At 41.7% G+C, this 23,652-nt stretch overlaps 1 protein-coding gene across 4 annotated transcripts in view; it reads right to left on the bottom strand.

Annotated features, from left to right (window-relative positions):
- PLCB4 (phospholipase C beta 4) overlaps positions 1-20,643 on the bottom strand; it is a 382,602-nt gene extending 361,959 nt beyond the window's left edge. For 2 of the 4 annotated variants that reach the window (XM_079783902.1, XM_079783900.1), the window contains exon 1: positions 20,445-20,643. The gene's annotated coding sequence lies outside the window, so the exon portion shown is untranslated. Of the gene's footprint in view, positions 1-20,169; positions 20,309-20,444 lie in introns of those variants that run through there. The other 2 variants (XM_079783901.1, XM_079783899.1) reach the window with 1 other exon arrangement.
- Between the last annotated feature and the right edge of the window lie 3,009 nt (positions 20,644-23,652).

The following is a 23,652-nucleotide window of genomic DNA, read 5'->3' on the forward strand; positions in this document are numbered from 1 at the left end:
TAGAAATGATACAAATAAACTTAAGAGCTTATAGCTCCAGTATCTCTCAGAAATCAATAACCCCCTCCCTGTGCATAGTACACACAAGCCCTATGGTTTTCATGCCTTGCTTACAGAGTGGATGGCACCAATATCTTGGAAACCCATTGGATGGTTGGGCTTACAAACAAAACCCCTGCTTCTATGCATACGAGATAGCTGATCTACTGAAGCAATCTATACTAATAAAAGGGTAATATGCTAATTAAACCAGGTGACCGGACATCTTCTGGATGTCCGACTTCCTTCTGGAGAGTTAAGGGGCAACCAGGCCGGCCGGGGGACAGTTAGGGGGCAATCAGGCCGGCAGGGGGGCAGTTGGGGGGCAACCAGGCCAGCAGGGGGGCAGTTGTGGGACGATCAGGCAGGCAGATAGGCGAGCCGTTAGGAGCCAGCGGTCCCAGATCGCAAGAGGGATGTCCAACTGCCGGTTTAGGAACCCCCTCCCACCCCGTGCACGAATTCTATGCACCGAGCCTCTAGTTTAAAATAATAGACGCATTTGAACCAAAAGGGGCGGGGGAGGAGACCTACAAAGAAAAAGAAAAACAAATGCATTTTGCAACAGAATCCTCACACTTTTTTATTGAATAAATAATACCACTTTGAAGTTGATGAAAAGCTTAGTGAAAATATTTATCCAGTAAACAACTTAATGAAATAAACTGCTATGACTCCAAAGAAACCTAATTTAACAACTTCATAAATTATCATGGAGAAGAAATAGATTCACCACCTCTGAAACATTTGGCTATTATTTGTATGCAATATGTGTGCAGTCTTTAATGTACTTGCAAAGATGGAAACGTTAGCCTCAGGGTTTTAGCCTAAACATGAGCCTCTTTGCTCTGCCATTTCAGGTTAACTTATCCAGCGAATTTTAAACAATACTGAAAATGTGTTAGAAGCCAAACTTATTTGGAGATAGCTATGTGATAAAGCATGTTTCCATTTTTTCTCCTTTTCTATTAGTTATTTTTATTTTTAAATTTTCCATACATAGATCTTTGGGGGGAAATATCATGATTTAGTATAAAGACGTTAAGTCTTTTCCCATAATATGGCTGAATTATCTCTAAGAAAATAAACATATTCTTTTTTTTTTTTAAACCCATTTCAATACTTTCCCATGATATAGGAGAAAAATAGTATTCTCAATTATATCACACCATAGCACTCACAGTTATTCTTCTCTAAAGTTATTTTTCAAAGTGTTCACTCTTCACCTAAGGCTAATGATTTTAAAAGATGGCTTCATAATGAAAGAAACAGGATGAAGCTAGTTTTACAAAGACAGTACCTGATAAGACTTAAAGTAGAACTCTATACAAAACTTTTCCTTTTAAAATCTATGGCTCAAAGCTCCAAGCTTTCTAACCTTAGGACTCCTTCATGAATGCTTACCTTGCTTCAAGTATGCCCCCCAAAACAGGCCAAAAGCATTTACATTCCCCCTTGCATTTGACCCCTCAATCAGACAGACACTGTCCCAATGAGAAAATAAAATACCGAGGTCCACATGAAATTATCTGCCATAGGCAGTTCCAGGGCTAGAACTAAAAACAGGCTTAAGTGTTTAAATACCTCTTTTCTTATGCAATAGCTCACTTTCCTTATTTCTCTTTCTGCATTTTAAAGTAATTCTTAACAACTGACTAAGGCTTAAAAAAAAAGTACACAAAAATCTACTCTACAAATAAAGTTATATTTAGCAGATTTCTGATTATACTGGACACAATCTTGGTACAGCTTCCTACATATAAAGGCTAGCCATGAAAGGGAATTCTTCTTAGTCTTTAACAGAAAAATAAGGGAGCTGATTAAATATAGATCAAAGGAAGTTCTGCCATAAAAAAAAAACACACAATTTTTTATAACTCATAGAAATAAATGTAACAATAAACAAAAAGCAATCTGGTGTTTTTCATTCTGGCCTGTAATATTATCTATTTATGATTAGACTAATAGTACTTTTGCTGCTTTCTTTGTGCTTTTCAGATATTCTCCACTATTTTCAGCATGATCATGTATTACTTTTATAAACTCCAAAGTTTTTTTTTTTAAATCGTAGACATTACTGAGATATAAGCGCCTTTTTATTCACATAAATCACTATTGTGTAGTAAATAATACATGTTAATATATTTTGAAAATCATTGATAAATAACTATAGTCAAAATTAAATTTATAACATTAAAATGACTTCTTATACTATCACCTATAGATTCTAATACAAAATCATTAAATGTTTTAAGATTATTTTCTACTTTAAAATAAACTAACCAATAAAGTGATACAAATATTTTATATTCATTTGTATCTGCTCCAAAAGTTAGGAAAAGTTCATGTTTCTTGTTCCAAACCATTCTCCTGTATCTGTGCTATTTATTCTTTGCCAACTCTTAAAATATGTTTGAGGTAACTCCATCATATGTCATTGCTTTCTCTGACAGCTGTATCAGGACTATAAACGTATACTTATGTGTGTATATGTACAGCATATAAACATATTCACATATACATATATACTTATATATACACATACACATATTATATGTAAAATTTATATATGATATGCACTGTTTAGAGATTTCCACCAGAGATGACTATCAACCCAGTTTCGGGTTTTATCCACCTTTGCCAACATGACCAACTTTCATTTCATTTTTTTTCTCATTTAAGTGACCAATTGTTTAACCAAATTAAGTAAAGAGTGTTGCACATTAGAAACCTCACTTCTCTTATTATATTTGGTCATCCTTACTTTCCCCAGAGACCAATATCATGTAATCACCATAAGTGGATTCATTAAACATGTATTTTGTACTTAGTATTTCTCGTTACTGTGATGGGAGATTACAGTGTGGTAGTTCACAAGTTATAAATGTAGGTGAAAGTATAACACTTTACTATGCATCTTGCTATTGAGCCAATAATTGCAAGTTTCTCTTAAGTAGAAGGGGAAGTCTGTTATTGTTACAATTTTCCAGCTAAAGTCTCAGTGATAAAGACAATAAGAGATGATTCCTTTCACATGACCTCAGGACTTGCTGCACATGGCCAACCAGTCCAGAGGTCACCTCTGCAGTCTACGTATGAGCAGAACTTGCATTGCAGAAGACGCTTCTTCAAAGAGAATTCTCAGGAGAAAAGACTGGTTTCCTTTCCTTCCTTATCAGCTCAGAACAACTGCCTAAAACAACCCTTCATACCTTGGGACTCTGTAACCAGAGAGGCTGTTATTCTATTCCTTGGCTGGTTGCTAGTCTCCTGAGAACCTCATAGCCTGCTCAGTGGGGCGTGTGCAAGGTTGGAACCCTCAAGCCTGTTGGATGCTGCCTGCAATAGTAGAGCAAGGCAACTGAGCCTCAGTAAACGTGGAAATGGGCTACACTTCAGTTTAATGGTGCTAATGTGAGTTTTCCTGGAGATCAAATGGATACCATGGAGGACAGTGAGGTTGTAGTGATCCTGAAACGTCTCCACCCAAGTGGGCTGCCTGGACAGGGGCTTAGGGACACTCCAGTGATATACCACCAAAGGACAGGAGTTGAAGGTCATGAGTGGTTACCCAAGATTTGCACTGTATACATCCGATAATGGCATGGTGTCAATGACCCAGCATGGGATCACCAAAGAACCCATCAGGGTGTGTATGAAAAAAACTGTCCATGAAACATGCCCACCAGCTGAGTACAGCAGCCTTGACCTCTTTTCTGCCCCTGCCGATTCTGGAGGGGCCAGAGATGCTGGGTAGAAGGAGGAGCAGAGAGAAGAGTTAAACTAGAAATGAACTTTCTTCCTTACTGATAATCACCAAGCCAGGGGTCAGGCCAGAGAATGGAAAAGAGGAGAACCTACAAACTGGACAGGAAAACTAAAAGTTTTAATTTACACTGTACCAGTTTTCCTAATATTTGAAAATTAGATTGTTCCAGTACTTCAAAATGACTCAAAAGCCATGGGATCTGCCAAAAATATCATCCAAAGCAAAAGTGGGAGAAGAATCAAGCTATTTTCTGTTGTGTCTTACTAAAAGTGACTCACTCTTTCAACAAACTAGTTACACTAATAAGTATCCAACCCATACGAGATTATTTTTGTACAGTTAAATCAGAAAAAAAAACTGAGAAGATATAGCAAATCAAAATGATAATTTGATATACCTGCTAAAACTTTTAACTCCTGCTAAAACTTAAGATAGAATCCTAGCTAATAAAAGAGTAATATGCAAATTGACCATCACTCCAACACACAAGATGGCTGCCCCCATGTGGTCAAAGATGGCTGCCCTCATGTGGACACAAGATGGCCACCACAAGATGGCCAGCAGGAGAGGGTAGTTGGGAGGGACCAGGCCTACAAGGGAGGGACAGTTGTGGGCGATCAAGCCTGCAGGGAAGGGCAGTTGGGGGAGACCCAGGTCTGCAGGGGAGGGCAGTTAGGAGCAAACAGGCTGGCAGGGGAGCAGTTAGGCATCAATCAGGCTGGCAGGGGAGTGGTTAGGGGGTGATCAGGCTGGCAGGCAGAAGCGGTTAGAGGCAATCAGGAAGGCAGGCAGGCGAGCAGTTGGGAGCCAGCAGTCCTGGATTGTGAGAGGGATCCCAGATTGGAGAGGATGCAGGCTGGGTTGAGGGACACCCCCGCCCCCGCACGAATTTCGTGCACCAGGCCTCTAGTAATAATAATAATAGGTTTTTTAACCAAAGAAATTTTATGCATATATGCATAACCCATGGACACAGACAATAGGGTGGTGAAGGCTTGGGGTTGGGTGTTGGGGACAGGTTAGAAGAAGTCAATGGGGGGAAAGGGGTGATATATGTAATCCTTTCAACAATAAAGATTTAAATAAAAATTTAAAAAAATAATAATTTAAAAAAGCAAAATACACTACTCACATGCTACAAAGAGAAACACTTTAAATAGAAACACAAAAATAGGTTGGAAGAAATGAAAAAGTTATACCACACATGCAAAGAGTAAGCAAAAGATAGCTGAGTTAATACAAGACAAATAGACTTCAACACAAGAAGTATTACTAGAGACAAAAAGGAACACTTCATGATGATACAAGTGTAAATCTGAAAGAATTATACAAGCCTAAGATCTTCACTTAAGAGATAATAAGCAAAATGAGACAGATGACCTGCTCAAGGACACTTTGTCAACTAAGAGAATCTCCAGCTACAAGTCTCTTCTCCCAATTCCCTTTTTCTTTTTAATTTATCTTTATGTTAAAAGTATTACAGATGTCCCCTTGTTTCCCCCATTGACACCCTCCACCCTGCTTCCACCCTCTCCTAGGTCTTCACCACATTTAGCCTTTTTCATATAACCAGTGCCTCAAATCTGAGCTCATTCAACACAAAAGCAACCAGCCTACATGGTCAGAACCATCAACTTCCCAAATAAAAGTACCTAGTGGAATGCCTGCCCTTTACTGGGCACTTGAAAAATGTTGGTTTCCTTCCCAAGACATGTAAGAAAACTTTAAAAAGGTATTTTCCCTCTGTGGGATCCTCAGGCATAAAGTATATCCTTTTCGATCTAGACAAAATGAGTTTCGGATGATCACTTTTTCTTCTGGCATGTCAGCTTTGCCCAACTCTTTGCATGGTCATTTGTTCTAAGTGAGTAAAGCAGACAGGGTAAAAAATTCAATGATAATTGAAATTATATCACCTCTTACAGTCCAAATGAGTCATGCAATGGACACCTTTCATAACATTCCTCCAAAAAAAAAGTCTGAACATATCATTTTGTTCAAAGGAAAAGACACATTCCTCCAGATGTTGTGGTTATAATAATCAGAGTCACTGCCCCAGTAATGCAAGCCCAACCTTCAGTTTTGCTAAGGATTCTTCAGAAAATGAACTCTTTCTTGTGGGTAAGTTTGTGCTATATAAAGCCAAATTCCTAAATCAAATGTTGACATATCTTAACAATTTTCGGGAGCTTTTAAAATATATATATTTTTTTATTTCAGAGAGGAAGGGAGAGGGGGAGAGAGATAGAAACATCAATGATGAGAAAGAATCATTGATCGGCTGCCTCCTGCATGCCCCACACTGGGGATCGAACCCTCAACTCGGGCACGGGCCCTGACCAGGAATTGGACCATAACCTCCTGGTTTATAAGTTGATGCTCAACCACTGAGCCATGCCTGCCGGGCATTTTCTGGATTATTTTTATTACATTATTGGGATGTTATAGAAATAGGTACTTACAATCACACTGGGCTTTATGTTTTCAGAGTCTAGTCCAGTGATGGGCAACCTTTTGAGCTTGGTGTGTCAAACTTCGCCAAAAAACTGAGCATAACTCGGGTAGTGTGTCACTTTGAGGAAAAAACATTATCTCGCAAATGTTTCATCCTCGGCATGCGGCCGACTCAGTGGCCGCGTGTCATCAGAAATGGCTACCATGTCAGTGCTGACACGCGTGTCATAGGTTCGCCATCACTGGGACTCTAGTCAATTCTCCTAAATTCAGAGTTATAGTCAAGGTCAATATATGTTCAACCCAGAAAAGTGGGTGTCAGAAAGGTAGATAGATGGCTTCTGTCCACCTCACATAACCACATGAAATTTAAGAGCAAGACAAAACTTGAGAATTAGTGTTTAAAACAATGCACTGCTTAACTACCAATTTTAGAAAGAGCAGAATGCATACAAATCCAAATGAACATATAGAAAATCATGAAATAAAGAAGTAAAAATAACATCATATGATTAGTGTCCCAATCTAACATATTCATTTTAGGACACATTCAAGCAACTACTCTTTGTTAGCTACTGTACAAACTTTATTTAAAAATTGAGAGTGTGTTATAATTGCTTAAAAGAGACAAATGGATTAAATTTAGTTTATTCAAATAAATTCAAATGAATTCATGAGGTCAGTGAAATTTCATGCATATACATAGAGGCATCACATTGCCTTGACCCCATTCTATGATGTAACTATATCAGGTTCTGGGTAGAGTATTTTAAACAAAATATATCACATCTAAACTAGCAAATTTCTTTGTGCTTTTAGGAGATAGCACCATCCTGTTTAAAAAGCACCAAAACAAGAAAAATACTACAATGCACTTAATGAAAGTCCACACAATTTATATTCCACACAAAAGAATACCAGAGAAAAAATCGCTAACTACCTAAAAACATATTAATATATTTCCTGGACTACTTAAAAGTTAAGTTAAAAATTAAGAAAAAAGAACCAAAACGATTTTTATTTTGTTTTAACAGATTTACTCCAGCTCTGAGATCGCAGAGAAATTCAATATATACACATTACTAATTATAAATTAGATGATGATTCAAGTTCATAACTCCAGAAATGATTTAAGCTCATTAACATGAAGTGTCTCAACTCCTCAAAGAAAGATGTAAAACTCACATAGGTGGGGAGAGAGGGAGAGAGGGAGAGAGGAAGAGAGGGAGAGAGGAAGAGAGGGAGAGAGGGAGAGAGGGAGAGAGGGAGAGAGGGAGAGAGGGAGAGAGGGAGAGAGGGAGAGAGGGAGAGAGGGAGAGAGGGAGAGAGGGAGAGAGGGAGAGAGGGAGAGAGGGAGAGAGGGAGATAGACTTCCTTCCTGAAGGCTGACACTACCTGAGGGTTGGAAGCCCTGATTCACCAGCACTGTTTCCTTGCATCATGTTCCTTCTGCAATGCAATGGCTGCTTTCACCTCTAGGAGGAAATGGGAAGGAATTTCTCTTGAGATATTCTGGACCAGAAACCCTATTTAGAAGTGAGGTATGCCTTCCAGGTGATGTATGCCCGCACCTCCAAAACAAAGCTAGAAGAGCCTTGGTTTGGTAAAAAGTGGAACATTTCTAGGTTTTTAAAAGGCACCGACTGCTCTGAATGGAGAAGTGGGTTCCTCCTGGTTCTCCATCTTAATGTAAAACTAGCTGGTCTGCCATACTTATAAATTCAAGCTGAGAAAACAAAACTTAACCTACGACACAACGGATCAGAGAGCCTGATTCCAGCAGAGTCACTTTCAGGAGAGGTATCAATACCCACATCATCCTCACTTTTAAATTTCCTCCTTTCCCTCTGGTAGCCGCACCAGAAATCTGTGTGTTACTTATGACAGATGGGAGAGGAACTTTAACCAGTTACTTTAAAATTCTTTCAAAGGGAATGAAAAATGGACAGAATGAGGCCAGACTTTTAAGACTCTCAGAGAACCTCATAGGTCCAAAAAGACTAAATAAAAGGAAATATTCTCTGACTGTATTTCTAAAGTGCAATTGTGAAATATTTTCTCATCAGCTACAATAACTAACCTATAATTGTTTTAAATGTTGTCTCCATGTAAATTTGAATAATGACATATCTGATAATTAACATACTTAGCCAGCACATTTTCAACACAAAGTTAAAGAAATTTGTTACATAAAAAATATGCCAATTGTGAAGAAGGAACCTCTCACACATGACTGACACTCCAAGCTTGGGGAGGACGGCACAATTAAGACTGTCAATGCCACTATTTTCATCAGATTCAACTGACATCATGAATAAAATGCTCCCTCCTACCTCGGGAAGTAAAAGATGACCTTAAAAACAATATTCAGCAGAATATATTCCTTCAATTAATTAATTATTCTCTTGTTTCTCTCTTTGGCACTGACATATTCACACGTCATTTTGAAAATGAAATGCTATAAGAAAATAAATACAAGGCGTTTTTATAATATCCAGAGTCCCACTTAATAAAATAATCTGACTAAATGCTCTTTTGCTCTATATATCTAGCCAAGTTTGAAATAAGGAAATGTCTCTGAATCAGAGTTCTAACACACTGTAAGAAAAATAAGCATACCTTGAGTAAAATCGAACTCATAAAGAGAAAAAACAGCATGGGAGTGTGCCCACCAGGAATAAATGGTAAACTAATCTTTAGGAAAACGTCTCCTCTGTTTCTACTATACTAAAAACTTACAGTATCAGAATTTCTGTTAGCAAAAATAATGAATATAGAGTTTTCAAACTACTGATCATCTTTCCAAATTGATCACTGTGCTACTTCCTGGTGACCAGTGTAAATAATCATGGAATACTTTTTTCCTCTGTAATAAGTCTGCAGATGGCTTCAATTTATTAAGCATGGCACATCTTCTGCTTATTCATCAGATCGCTTTCCTAATTTGCCCAGTCTGCAGAATTACAATAATGGCATTTAGCTATTCATTCATTTAAGACACATTGATTTAGTCTCTAATATGCACCAGATTCATCCCTTCCCTAAGAAAGTCATATGTGGCTAAAATTTGCAAACCCTTCAACAGGAGGACCGAGGTGGGAAACCCAACCTGGAGTTGAAGTCAAGGAAGGCTTTGTGAAGAAGACGGCAGCTGTGCAAAGTCTGTAAAGGCCTGTAGGACTCAGCCAGCTGAAGAAGATTGAGTGCAAACTCAGCAAAGGCACTGTGGCCACAGACTTTATGTTCTTGGAATTGTAATATAGCTTAGTATAGGTGATGCAAATAAAGGTATTAAAATTTCATTGTACAGGTCCAGCTGTGGGCGGCTTGTATTTGGCAAATTAGGGGAATTGAATTAAGTCTTAAAGCATTTTAGAAGTGATGTTATAATATGATTTCTTTTCTGCAAATTACTTTAGCTGAGTATAAAAAATGAAGTAAAGGGGCAAAGATGTAAACTTATAAAACAGTTGTTTATTTGTCTTCTGTAAACTCCTGAGGGTAAGAGCCCTCACTGGATCACTATTATAGTACCTTATACTCACTTAATAATGAACAGAATACATGAATGATAGAATAAGTGAGAAAGGAGCACAATAAGGAAACTGATGAAGAGTACTGGAACAATCAAGGCATGAAACACAGAGAACATAAACTTGGACGGTGTCGGGCAACAGGAAAGAAGAGGAGTGGACAGAAATACAAGATATTAATGGATTGCTGAAACCGGTTTGGCTCAGTGGATAGAGCATTGGCCTGCGGACTCAAGGGTCCCAGGTTCTATTCCGGTCAAGGGCATGTACCTTGGTTGCAGGCACATCCCCAGTGGGGGGTGTGCAAGAGGCAGCTGATCGATGTTTCTCTCTCATCGATGTTTCTAACTCTCTATCCCTCTCTCTTCCTCTCTGTAAAAAATAAATAAAATATTTTAAAAAAGATATTAATGAATAAATGCAATAGATTGGCGACCTGTTTCATGAAAATTTAGAACCAAATATGAGACATAGATTTGGAGCAAAGTTGAGGCCTTCAGTTTTGGACACAATGATTTGACCATACCCATAGGGCTTCAACATTAATATCTCCAGCAGACAACTAGCTAGAACCGGAGCTCGGACAAAGGTTCAGGAATATAGAAGCATCAGTAAATAGGTGGTTGTACAAATGGTAGAAGTGGATGAGTTATCTCATGCTGAAAGAGGCTGTAGAGTGAGAAAGTCAAGAACATTGTTGAGACCTCCAAAAAATACCATTTTAATGACTAGGTGGTGGACAAGAAGTTATTAAACTCTGCCTCTAACATATGAGAATTGTATAGAATGGACAAGCAAGCTCTTACAATCGGGAACTTCAGGAGCCTAGAAGGTTAAGAGAAAAAATGAATTAATCTAGTGCAATTCCTTCAGATTGGAGAAGAGATGTGACTTCCCCAGAGCCACTGACTCAAGGAATTTGCACAGCAGCAGTTTGCTAATAGCTAGGGTCTTGGTTTCTTACCATAAAATTTGAGGGTAAGAAGAGATGAACTCTGATATTACTTTTAGCACTATGAGTTTATGATTCTAATCAAGTTTCATTGCTTGTTCATTCAGGACAAGTATACAAACCAAACAAAGCAGTCTTCACCTTTTCAAACAAGAAGATGAAGAAAAGGAGAGAATAAATGAGCCTGAAATCTCAGTCTTACTGCCATGCTGAACAAATGGGGAAACACAGCTTGCTCGTTCCTACTCAGTGATGCTAATGATTCAGTTAAATTGACTTATTTGAATGAAAATTACTGTTAATAACCTTAATTTCCTCCTAGTCTCACCCCCTAGGTACCTGACATTTTAGATAAAATATTTTCATAAAATATTAAAAGCAAAGGAATGATATCTTGGGTATCTCTACTTCTTGTTGCAGACTTTACTAATCCCTTCTGTCTATAACCTACACTTTTGGTTCTTCCAGAAATACATAAAGTATTTATGTGTTCTATGCAATTCCAAAGAAACACAATCCATTCCAAATAAACTAATATATATATATGTTACTCTAAGACCTACCGCAAGTATTACTGATACCAGCCATGTGGCATTATAGAACATTCCCAACTTCAATTTAAATTAAGCATTTGTGGCTGCAGATTTGTTTGTTTGTTTGTGGGGTTGTTGTTTTTTGTCCACAAAACCAGACTATAGGCTTTCCTCCCTGAATTGACCTCTCACCCATGCACACCTCTCCTTCAGAATGGCAGTTGGGTAGATCCTGTCATTTGCCTCCCTAGACCTATTCACCATCCTTCTCCACCTTTCCTCCTCTCCCTTGCCCTCTGGCTTCTGTCTAGGGTCAGCTAATGGAACTTATCAGCCAGAGTTTGGGGGACAAGAGGAGAGGGAGGGAGGCCTAGTTATTCCCCTGTTGTGTCGCTGCAGAGACATTACAGGTTGTGTCCCTCTGCTCTACAAAAGGACACAGCTCTCTGGGACTGCCCTTCTTGCTTCCCCATGGTTGCTATGTCCCTGTTCAGCACTCATTTGTAAACAGTAGAATAAGAGAGCACTTCCATGAGTAAAATCTAGTATAGACTTTCTTGAATATGCAAGGTTTCCATGCCAAGAAAATATGACTGAATCCTACCATATTTCCACAATTCACAGTATGTTATAAAAATAAATATGCAGAAGGCATACAATCAGAATCTGAATATCATTGCCAAACGAAAATTATTCTTAAAAATGGATGTCTGGAGAAACAGATGAAAGAAGCAAATCAATCTTTGAAAACAGAAACAATATTTTACTTCGTGCTAGTTATCCATATCAAGATTTACCAGAGATGATTCCAAGTCTTTCAAGGGATGTTGTGAAGTTCTAAAAATAAACTAATAATTCATTTCATTTTATTGATAACAACTCTAGTTATTAAAGTTGTCACTTCTGAGAATAGTTGGAAATGAGTGACCTAGATTTTCTTTATTTTCCTCTGTATCTCTCTAAATGAAAATACAGTGTAGTTTCTAATTTATATAGTCCTTTGTCTGTATATCATTTCTAAATATCATGGAAATTAACTTCAGGTATCTATTAAAACTCAATAAGACAACATTATCTCTAAACCTGCTAATTCTCTAAGTAGAAGGTAAAAGAGATTTTAAATAATTAAGTATTTGAAAGTCTAAAGCTATAAATATAACTAGATAGAATTTTTAGCAATGAAATTAACTTGATTTTCCCAGGTCATTATCAACCTCTGCTGGCTGTGCAGACAAAGCCTCAGTCCTTCAACCAAATATTCAAGGGTGCTTGTGACATATCCCGGGTGTGCGGGGCCTTCATTTTCACAGCTGACCAAATTGATCAGAATACAGATTTCCAACTTTGATTCTACAAGATCTCTCTTTGCTAAGCAGTTTTTAAATTAGCCTTTTAACTGGTAAATTCTTTTTGATTAAGTACTGTATTTTCAAAGAATTTGAAGGACATTGACTATTTCTAAAGTCACTTCCTGGTGTACTGTTTATAAGTGAAATCTGACTGAATCAGTGAAGCAATGTAATCAGTGGGCATGCTTCAACTGGAGGATGTGTTCATAATTTGAGGTTCAATGAGATAGAAATTTCATGGGCAACTTCTCTAGAGGCAATTTGGTAGTGCTCTCTCAAAATGTAAAAAGTGCATATACTTTTGACCAAAGAGTTCCATTTCTATGAATTAAGCTATAAGGAATTCTCACGCAGATGCACAAAGGTCTATGTGCAAAAAACTTCAACCTTTCAGTTTGCAACACTGAAAACAGGGGAATGGTTGAATAAAGTACAGTGCATCAATACTACCAAATTTTACGTAATGTTAGAAAGAAAAAGATAACTAGTATACTGACATGAGATCTCTATAACATAGACTTAAGTACACAAAGTAAGTTCCAGAAAAATGCAAAAGTAGGATCCAGTTTATATAATAAGAAAAGGATTGTATATATACTTATATATGTAAATGCATAGAAAAAGGAGAGGGAAGAGGCGCTCTAAGCTGTTGCCAATGGTTATATCTGGGAATGGGTGTAGGTGGGAAAGAGCATTTTACATTTTGCTTCTGTATTTTTGCATTATCGTTTCAACTTGAACATATTAATGTATCACATACATCAATTTATAAGGCAATTAAAATTTTAAATTAATAGAAATTCTAGGGGCCTTTGGCGATTTGTCCAGTGTTGGCGCATCAGCAGATGGGAGAGAAACCCATCCAAACCCCATCTGGCAAGGAATTTACTATTGCTTGATCCAATGGGACCTCTTATTTAAGAGAAAAAAGGAAAACGTGGCTGTTAAGTAACTGCACATTGAAACTCTAAGCTGCAGAAACAGATCTACATTCTATACGGCCAAGATAAATACAACAACTACAAAATAGCAATGGGGACATTCCTTGACTGATTAGACTTGAAATAAGTGACACAGGCAAGAGACCCTCCATGTCCCCATAAATGAAGTCCCCCATTTCTCCATGCTTAGGTGTTCCTATTTTAAATGGGCACAACAAAATAGAAGAGAAAGCCAAGTTCTGCCTCCTCCCCCCACCTCAGCCACCGCCCTCAACTTTGTTTATCTGCTAACATCTTAGAAAAATGAAGGAGGGGACAGACAAACAGGCAGAAATGCAGCATCTGAAATGGCTGTGCACTGGAAATAAATGGCCACAACAACCTTTGTAAGAAATTAAATAGGAGGCAAAAATCGCATGAATAAAGAAGACACCATGCTTACTTAAAGATGAAACCACTGACATCGTCTAGTACACAGTGTTTCAAACACTTATAGTTGACAAAGGGTTCAGAATAGGAGCTCCTGAGCCAAAGGCGTTCCATAACCGTCTTTTGTTTGGCCAGCCACCCCACGGGCTGACACATTTGTTTTTATTTTAATTATTTCTAAACATTTACAAAGAAGATCTCGCGCTTACAATAAATAAATCATGTTCCTCTTGCAAACGTAGAGGGGGTGGCAACCCTGAGCCCCGTGCCCACCTGGCAGAAACCTGTCAGGCCTGCAGGGAGCTACTCCCTAGGAAGGGACATGGCTGAGCGCCCCATGCCCACAGCAGCCCCCACCATCCCTGAGCTCTCTGACACCTGGGCAGCTGCCTGTTGCTTACCTGGCCCTTCAAGAAATCAGAGTATGCTACACCCTGATCGGTACCGTGAGGAATCTCATCAGGTAAAAGCTGGCCCTCCAGAAAACAAGTGCTTTTTTAGGCTCCCCCAGAAGAGCATTTAGTAACCTTCCTCACTCAGACTTCTGGCCCATGCAACTGCAGCAACAAAAGCACCTAGAATTAGATGAGGACTCGGGGCTTGATCCTCAACGGCCTATTTCAATTTCTTTCACAGCAGGCTTGCCAGAAGCTTCTCAGTCATATCTCAGCCCAGTGACTTCAAATAATGGTCACAAAACTTATTATTGTAGCAAACGTTTCAGCAACACATATTTGGGTGGCAGGTGACATAGTATAGTGGTTTCAAGTTGGAGTTCTGGGGTCTGTCTACCTGGGTTTGAACTCCATGACTCTCCCAAGCCTCAGTTTCCCCAAGTGTAAAAGAGAGATACCATTATTAACCACCAAATATATTGGTTGGGAGTATTAAAGGATGTGTTCAACAGATGTCTGTTGTTTTGTCATTGTTGTTGCTATGACTGTATAAAGCAGAGAATGTGCGTGTCCCATGGAAGCCCACGGAAAACAAGAGCCATGAAGCCTCCTCCTAAACATCAGAGATCCCCAAGTTATTCTAGTGGATGACTCTCTCCTTCCAGGCCTGAATGGCTTCAGGTGGCCTTTTTAAAAAGCCTATCTGGGAGACACAGATGCCCTGGGGATAGCATCTGGCCCACTGAGTTATGTTTCAAAACCCCACAGTCACAGCATTTTTGAGGCACGGATGAGTTAATGTTAGGTCCCTCTGTCCAACTGCAGGCACAGGGACAGGCAAGTCCAGAAGAAGATCTGGCACTTCAGAGCGGCTCTAAAAGGTGACCAAACTTTCTGTATTGCCCGGGGACTACAGCAAGCGTCCCTTATGAGAAGTTTTATAGGCAATGACTCAGCCTGCATCATATGGCATTTGTCCCCATGGAGGAGGAGAATGGGAGGGTGAGCAGTGATATGAGTAGTATTAGCAGGAGAAGAACTAATAGCAGTTGTATCAACAGCAGCAGTAACACAATACCCAGCATCATTCATAGGGCCAGGCACTTTTTGCCCTCTTGGGTTATTCTCATTTTCAGCTGGGGCAACTGAAGCTTGGAGTGGATGCTCAGAGTCACACAGGGAATACCCAACATAGTCAGGATTCGAGCTCAGTTCTGGCCTGATTCCAGCACCTGCAGTTCTCAGCAACATCACACTGCTGGGAAGGGATATGGCTGAGCTCCCTTGCACAGCAGGCCCACAGAGCAACCCCCCACTTTCCCACCCAGCTCCTCCGAGAGGAAGTGTGTCTAGAGCAGTTGTCCTTTACCTCAAGTGGGTTACAAACCCCCTTTCAATCTGGTGAATCCAATAGACCCTGGTCAGCTTAATTTTTTAATGCATAAAATCAAGTACAAAGGAAGCCAATTATACCAATGTATCAAAATAATTTTTAAAACTGAACACGGGAGTAATATATGGGCTTCTTTTTGAACCCATTAAATGTCAAGATCAACAGCAACTCTAATACCTGTCCTATTATCTGAAAGTAAGTGAAAATAAAGATGCAATTCACTTGCCAGCTATATTCATGGACCCGTCAAACTCCTGAGGTGAAGGATTCCTGTTCTGAGGGAAAGAATGAGATGTCAAGCTGCTGGTCTGTGATCGCTTCCCTCTAGATGAGCTGCTTAACATTAATTATTTTGAGTTCTTTTCTTCCTCCTGTTCTAAGGACACTTCTTTGTTCGTGTCCGAGAGCCAAAAACACCCCTGAATTGTTCAGGAGAAAAGAATACTTTAAGAAGGGTAATATCTTAAAGGGATGATATTCCTGGCCCATGGGTGGCTCAGTAGCTAGAGGTGGAATTTCCCAGTCCTCAGCACACCAAAGGATCATGGGAAAAGAGCTGTGAAGGAGACTCCCAATCAAGGGCATAAGATAACACTATCTTGAGGTCACATGGGTGGCCTTCTCTTGGAAGGTTTTACAGGTAGTATAGGCAAGAGAGGTGTTCAGTGAAAAACCTTCTTCAGATTAATGTCGCTTTCAACTATTTTGATTCCACACAAAAAAAGGAAAGAGAAAGTAGATGGGGTTCATGCAGAGAAAATAAAAACTCAGCTGGTCATTCATCCTCTTGTACATAAGGATCTCCTGGCTGCAATTTGGACCACAGGGCATCCATCACTGCTTTCATCTCCTTTATAAACTTGGGCTCCACCTTCAGCATGTGAAAAGCATCCAAAGGCATGAGCTTCTAGCCAGCCTTTTAGAAAATGGGATTTGGGGGTGGTTGTTGCAACCAAGTGAAATGGGCCTTAAGAAGAAAAGTGAACCTGAGGGTGATTTTTGGAAATAAGCAGGCTTATTTCCAACAAAAACAACGCAAACTTCTCACTCACCTAATCAATAATGCATTTACTTCCACTGGGGGGTGAAATAAACTCATTTTTATATTTGGTTAAAGAACTACAATCTCTGAATGTGCAAAACCTTTATATCATTCTATGGCATAACTAGATAAATAATACTACACCTTGAGGAAGTATTTCTCCTTTAAGGGAGAGGCTTTATCAAAAGGAAAACTATTAAACAGAAAAACAACCACTCAGGAATGTAAGAAAGACCTGCACAAGGTTATTATGTTTCCTGAATATTACAAGGAAGTAGAAAACGCAGGATGGATAGTCCTGAGAATGAAGCAGTGTCCTCGCAAACACAGTTAACATTTGCACACCAACAGCAAAACCACAGAAAGTCCCTGCTGCCGCCTCACAGCCATGAAAAAAAAAGGTCTATGTACTTCTCCATAGGTGGATGTCTTTTGGACAGCCACTAATAAGGCCTACAAGTTCACATTAAGAAGTGAAAAGCAACTATTTTAGAAACTTCGGTCTGGACATGAAATACCAACTGTGATCATTAAAGCGGCTCCATTAGTCCTTGACCTCATTTTGCATATCAAACGCAAAAGTTCTGGGTTTTATAGGACTCACTGTGGTAAACAGTTTGTTAAAAACCCGAGTTTTCAGAGCTAATAAACATGTTATTTCACCCTTTAAAAGTGTTCACAAAGATGATAATTTAGTCACCATCTTCTAAATAATGTTAAGCTTCAAGAATATTTTTGCTTTCCCCAAAATATTTGAGTTCACTATTAAAGGCATTTGTGGAGAACATGAGAAATACATAATCTTCTTTCCCAGGATCCCATTACCTAAGTGCTGGGATCCAAAATGATTAAATTTATTTTCAACCTAAGATTTTAACATATAAAAATTAAGTGAACTCGGCAACCAATTATTAATGTGGTTTTAAATAATCCAGAAAAGGTATTCCTTAATTCCGATATTTGAGTTTGTACGCTACATCTGAAAGTTTGAGGATGAAAATGCAGACACAATATCAAGAAGCTAAGTTCACTTATAATCACATCCTTTCACAAGTTAGCATGGCTAAGTGATCAGTCCCAGGAAAACAACAGAGCAGCACTGAAGCTTAACTTCACCTCAACTGTAATGTAGAGAGAGGGTGGTTAGGGGTGAATATGAGGCAAGTACTTAGTCATCATTTCAATTCTTAATAAATCAAACCCCCAAATGGATTCAGGGGTATCCTAGGAAAATACCATGGTCATTTGGATTGCCGAATACAACTGCTCCGTGTTGCCAAAATCAGCAGAATCCATTAATTTAAAAACAGTTGGATATGTTCTTGGGAAAGACAGACTATCGGCGCTACGGGCACCGGCTAGGTCTCTGCTGGGGATGAAACAGTCCAAAGAGATGATTCAGATGTTTAAAAACCCATTTCTGCAAAACCTTTTCAGTAACCCTTAACACTTTTAAACTTCCATATTTCACTACCTCATAAGAAAAAAAAAAGAAAAAAAACACCTCAAGATTCCAGGGCGTTTAAGTAGTTTAACATCACTCACATTTTCAGGCATACAAATATAAAACTTAGAAAAGAGTGTTTTAGAACAAAGCTCTTCTGTGTGGGTGTGCATTTGTAAAATAAAGGCAGCATTATCCCGACAGATATAAATGTGTACCCAGTGATCAAATGGAGTCCTAGAAATTCTGTTTTGACAGTCACTTGTAGAATAGCATTTTCACCAGTGATTAATTCAGAGCTGGGTAATGATATCATCAAAGCGAAATCAAAACTACTTGCGGATGGTTGAGCAATAATATAGTTGGAGGTAAGGGTAATTGCTAATCTAACACAGGGTACCGTTAGACATGTGATAATATATTACATGCAAAGGGTTACTCATTTGGGCAGCAGACGTCTCAGGTACCTAAACATGACAATTAAAAAATGCTATTCCATTTAAAAAGTGAATTTTTATGAAAACAGGTGTTCTCCCAAGATGGCAATCATTTATTAAACTTCTACAGTTCAAAAGAAAGATGACATACTGGATTAAAACGCCAGCTGAAAAACTATGTAAGATCGTCCTATGAAAAACACAGCATTCTAGATTACATAACCGGGATAATGGAGATTAAAGCACAGCCCCTGCCCAGCTAGATTTTTATTCTTTTGCATGATTCTATAACTGAGGCCACTGAAGTTTAAAGAGTTCATAATTTAGGTTCTCAATTAAACCACATATTTTTTAATCTAACAGTTCTGAAAAAAACTAAAAAGATAAAGTTAAAATTTTACACACACACACACACACACAATTTTTCTTTCTGAAGAACACAATTCCCTAGACACTTTCTTGATCTCCTGGAAGATGCCCAGGTAAAGTCACCAGTTGCTTTTCTTGGTCCTGTTTACTCTAGGAATCTGATTTTTCTTTAAAGGGGAAACTCAGTTCTAATTTGACATTATACAGCTACCTATGTTTGAATGACATTATTGCCAACCATACAGATTTACTAGTGGCCATCTCCACGTAATGTATAGACTTCCATGTATCACAGTTATGGTGAAAAATAAATGTTTCAGCCAAAACTAAATTTCAAACACTTGCTTTAGAATAATAGCAAAAATCACTATGAGGGTTTTTTTTTTTTATAATTGAGGGTCATCTCTTAAATACATGCATATTTATGGAAATATAATGGGCATTTGCATTTTTCTTTAAAAATTCTAGTTTTATGATTCTAGATAAAGTACTTAGATACACTTAGAAACTGGCAAATTACATATTTCCATACTTCTATACAGTACCGCCTACAAAGTCTACAGTCAGAAGTACTGTACTATATAGATAGGGTGTAATTTGTTAAGGAAAAGGCAACTTTAAAATTCTGAAAATAAGACCACTTTTATTCTCCATCACTGGAATGCCAAACACTACCCCCAACGTGGGCTGGCCTGTCAGTGTTGGAAATGGTCAGTCATCTATTATTTTCCCAGAAGAGGTAAGAAGATCCACACGCGTATACAATTACATGCGTTGCATGGTGCCAACTATTTCCAACCAAAATAATCATCTACACGTCGGGCCGGGCTATTTCTAGTCAGAAGTGGTGAACGTCTGGACAGAGTCTGGGGGAACCCAGAAGGCGAGGATTACGGGGGGAGGGGGTGTCAGCGGGGACCCCGGCCCCCCGCGCGCACCGGACGCCTGGCACCCTGCACCTGCACAGACTCCCGGCCAGGGCATCCGGGTGCGCGCGCGCGCGCGTCCAGGACGCATCCGCCGGGACCAAACAAGCCCGGCGGGCCCGGGCGGGCGCATCCTCCGCGGGACCCGAAATGCCTTCTCCTACCTGTCACTTTGCCTGGAGCTGCTGCCGGGGATGCGGCCGCCGCCGCCGCCGCCTGGAGCCCCCGAGTGTGCGCGCGCGTGGGTGCGCGCGTGTGTCTGTGAGATCTTGGCGGTGCGGCTCACTTACTGCTCCCGGCGCCACCGCCCCCTCCCCCCGATAGAGCGGCCGCCAAGCCCCCTCCCGGCTCTCCCGGCCCCGCCCTCCCGCCTGCCCCCGCCCCTCCTCCAGCCTCCCCGCCTCCCCGTCTCCCCGCCTCCGAGGCGCGCGGTCCTCACCTCGGCGTAGGGCGGGGGTCTCCGCGGGCTCCTCCGCGAAGCGGCGGGCAGCGCCGGCTCTCTCTGCCCGCCTGCCCGCCTGCCCGCCGGTCTTGGCGCTTCCCCGGCTCCCGGCCCCTCCGCCCCTCGGTGGCCCGCCGCACCCGCCTCCTCAGCCCCCGAGTCTCCCTCCTTGTTCTCGCCTCCCGGCTCCAGAGCCCGGGCTGTCGCCTCGCAGCCCCAACCTGCCCAGGCTACGGAGCATGCCCAGTGCGGCGCGCCCGGGCTGGGCTGGGGGTGGGCAGGGGCCGGGCTGGCCGCCGGGCTGCCGCGAGCCCGCGGGGCTGCGAGGGGGCGCCGGGCGGGCCGGGGGAGCAGCCTGGAGGCCCTGGCCGGACTCCTGGAACGGGAGGGGGTAGAGTTGGGAGATGGTGGGTGGGGCGCCTGGGGAAGCCGCCCAGCTGCCCGCTCCTCCGGGCTCTCCCCGGCCGCCCCCCGCGGACCCTGCTTCGCAGCACGGGCCCCTGCCTGGAGTCGAGTAGGTACCGGGTGTCGCGGGGCACAGAACCTTGTGACAAGTGGCACCCCCTCCTCGGGAGACCCGCAGCCCCCAGTGGACCATGGGTGGGGGTGGGAGTAAAGAGTGGAGGGGTGTCAGGAGTGGCGAAACTGGTACCCCAAAGCCACTTGTGGGGGGAGGGAAAGTATTTTTTTTGATAAAGAAAGCGCTTACGTCGACACTGTTCTAAACGCTTTTTATTCTTGTAATCCTTAAAACAGTCTTCCAAAACACTAGTACTACTGTTCTCTCTCTTCCTCCCTCCCTCCCTCGAGGCTTAAATTGAGCTACAGAGAGATTAAGTGGTTCCAAAAAGTCTTCCTCCAAGTGCAACCTCAGAGCACAAAATCCCCCGCATTTTGGTCCCTGGGATGCTCGGGCGCTGCTCTAGCCAGTCCCCGGGTCTCCCCTGCCCCACAGCTGCCCCCACGTGACTCCGAATCGCCCAGACATTCAGACCCAAATAGTGTTGGGTCTAGCGTCACCCCGCTTAGTGTGGACCCACCCAACGTGTGGCTGCCGGATTCCCGGGAGGGATCCCTACTCCCCTCCCCCCCTCCCAGCCACTCCGCCTCCCCCTCCCGGCTGGCGGCCACCAAAACCCGGAGACGTGGCACCTGCGCATTGGGGACTGGGGCCATGCTCGCAGCTGAACTGGGCATGCTCAGCCGCCTGAGCAGGTCCCGCTGCCCAGGAGGAAAGAATGAGTCTGGCCACTCCTGCATGTGGGGAATGGATGGGCAATGTGTGCGCAAACAACAGTCCAGGCTCCGAGGGGACAGAGACAATTGTAGATGCAAAAGACTCACATCCTGGACTTTTCCAGGCAAGGCAAAGAAGGGGGGTGATCAAAAGTTTACCAACAGGACAGTCTTCACCAAGAGGGGGCTGAGGGCCCGATGACAACTCCCCAGCTAAAAGCTGCAATTTTAGCTGAGCCCTGAAACGAAGTTCCTAAGCGGCTGAGCCTGTCTGCCTGTGAGCAAGCCAAGAAAAATAGCCCTAGACCAAGTTCCCCTGCCAGGCTGGAAAGGAAAGAACGATCTCCGGGAAAGGCTGGGTGGCTCCTCGCTGTTCACAGGGGCTGCAAGACGTGATGATGTTGAGTGATGATTCCAGGCTGTTATGGCAGCTCTTCTCGAACCATCATGTGCATGCAAATCTGCATTTTATCTTGGTAAAGTGCAAATTTTGGCTCAGCAGGTCTGGGGTGGGACCTGAGATCCAGATTGGGCATTTCTAAGCTCCCATGTCATGCCAAGGTTGCGGGTCTTCAGATCAGACTTGAGGTAGCCGGAGTGCAGGGCGGTGTTTTAGGCCTGTTCTCTATTTTATATGCAAGACAACCATAGCTGCCAAAGGCTAAGCGATTTGCCCCAGGTCACACTATAGCTGGTTTCCCACCCAGCTCTGCAGGACTTCCTGGGTATTTTCCTGTGCTCCCCCAGCCCCAGAGACAGATGAGCTAGAAGGTGCCATCTATTGTGTCTGGACTGTTTTTACCAGGGGAATTTAATCGGGTAGGTGGTACACCCCATCCTATCAGTTAGCCTTTGCTGTGTAAAAACCACGCCAAAGCCTACTGGCCTAAAACAACTATGCGTTAGTTCATGATTCTGTGAATCAGCAATTGGGACCGAAATAGCAGAGCAGTTCTGCTTTTTTCTGCTGGGCCCACTCATGCAGTTGCAGACATGTGGGGCTTGGAGCCTCACCCCTAAGGCCAGGATGACAGGGTGTCCTCTCCGCATGGCTTCTTCCTATGGTGTGCTCCCGGTTCCCCGCAGCGAGGGAAGCCAAGCCCCAACTGACAGCAGCATTTCATAGCTCCTTTTGCTAGTGTCCTGTTGACCAAAGAAAGCTACATGGCCACGTTCAGACTCAAACCACAAAAAAAAATAAATAAATAAACTTCACTTTTTGATGAGAGAAGGTACACAATAGAGAGGTGGGTTCCCCCTCCAATCTAACACGTCCATAAAACGAGCCCCCCTGCCCTAGAGTTCACTCAAAGTACTGTAGATTAAGCCTAGCTTTAATTTTACAAGTTGGTGAGCCACGTCACAGCACTCTTTTGTTGTTATTGTTGGTCCTTCAATCTAATACTGAATTTATTAAGGAATCTTAACTCAGTGGGGTATAAACATCAAAGAGTTAATTTTTTTTTCCCCAAAATGCGTATTTCAATTAGATTCTGCTAAAGTTCCATGTCCCTCCCTTTAATGACATCGTAGACAGGCATTCATTCGACAAACAGTTTTGGAACCTTCCAGGCACTATTCTTTGCCAAGGATACTGAGGTGAACACAAGAGGCAAATCATTGCCTCTACGAAGCTTTGGTGCTATCAGAGGAGACAGACAATGAATAGCATATGAAAAGTATGTAACATAGACTAATGTTAAGAACTGTGGTAAACGGGAAAGCAAACGCCTTCCCGAGGTGCAACACCTGAGTGGATTCCTGAATGGAAAGAGAGAGACGGATACATGAATATGTGGGGAAGCGTTTCCAGCAGAGGGAACAGCAAAAGCCGCGACAAGAATGTACTTGGCATGTTCAAGAAACAAACAGAGGCCAGAGTGGCAGAGAAAGGCAGAGAGTGGGTGGAACTTGGGTTCCAGAGCAGCAGTGGGCCAGACCCTGTAAGACCACCTAAAGGACGTTGAGC

The sequence above is a fragment of the Cnephaeus nilssonii genome (assembly GCF_951640355.1).
Source record: "Cnephaeus nilssonii genome assembly, chromosome: 11".
Classification (NCBI taxonomy): domain Eukaryota; kingdom Metazoa; phylum Chordata; class Mammalia; order Chiroptera; family Vespertilionidae; genus Cnephaeus; species Cnephaeus nilssonii.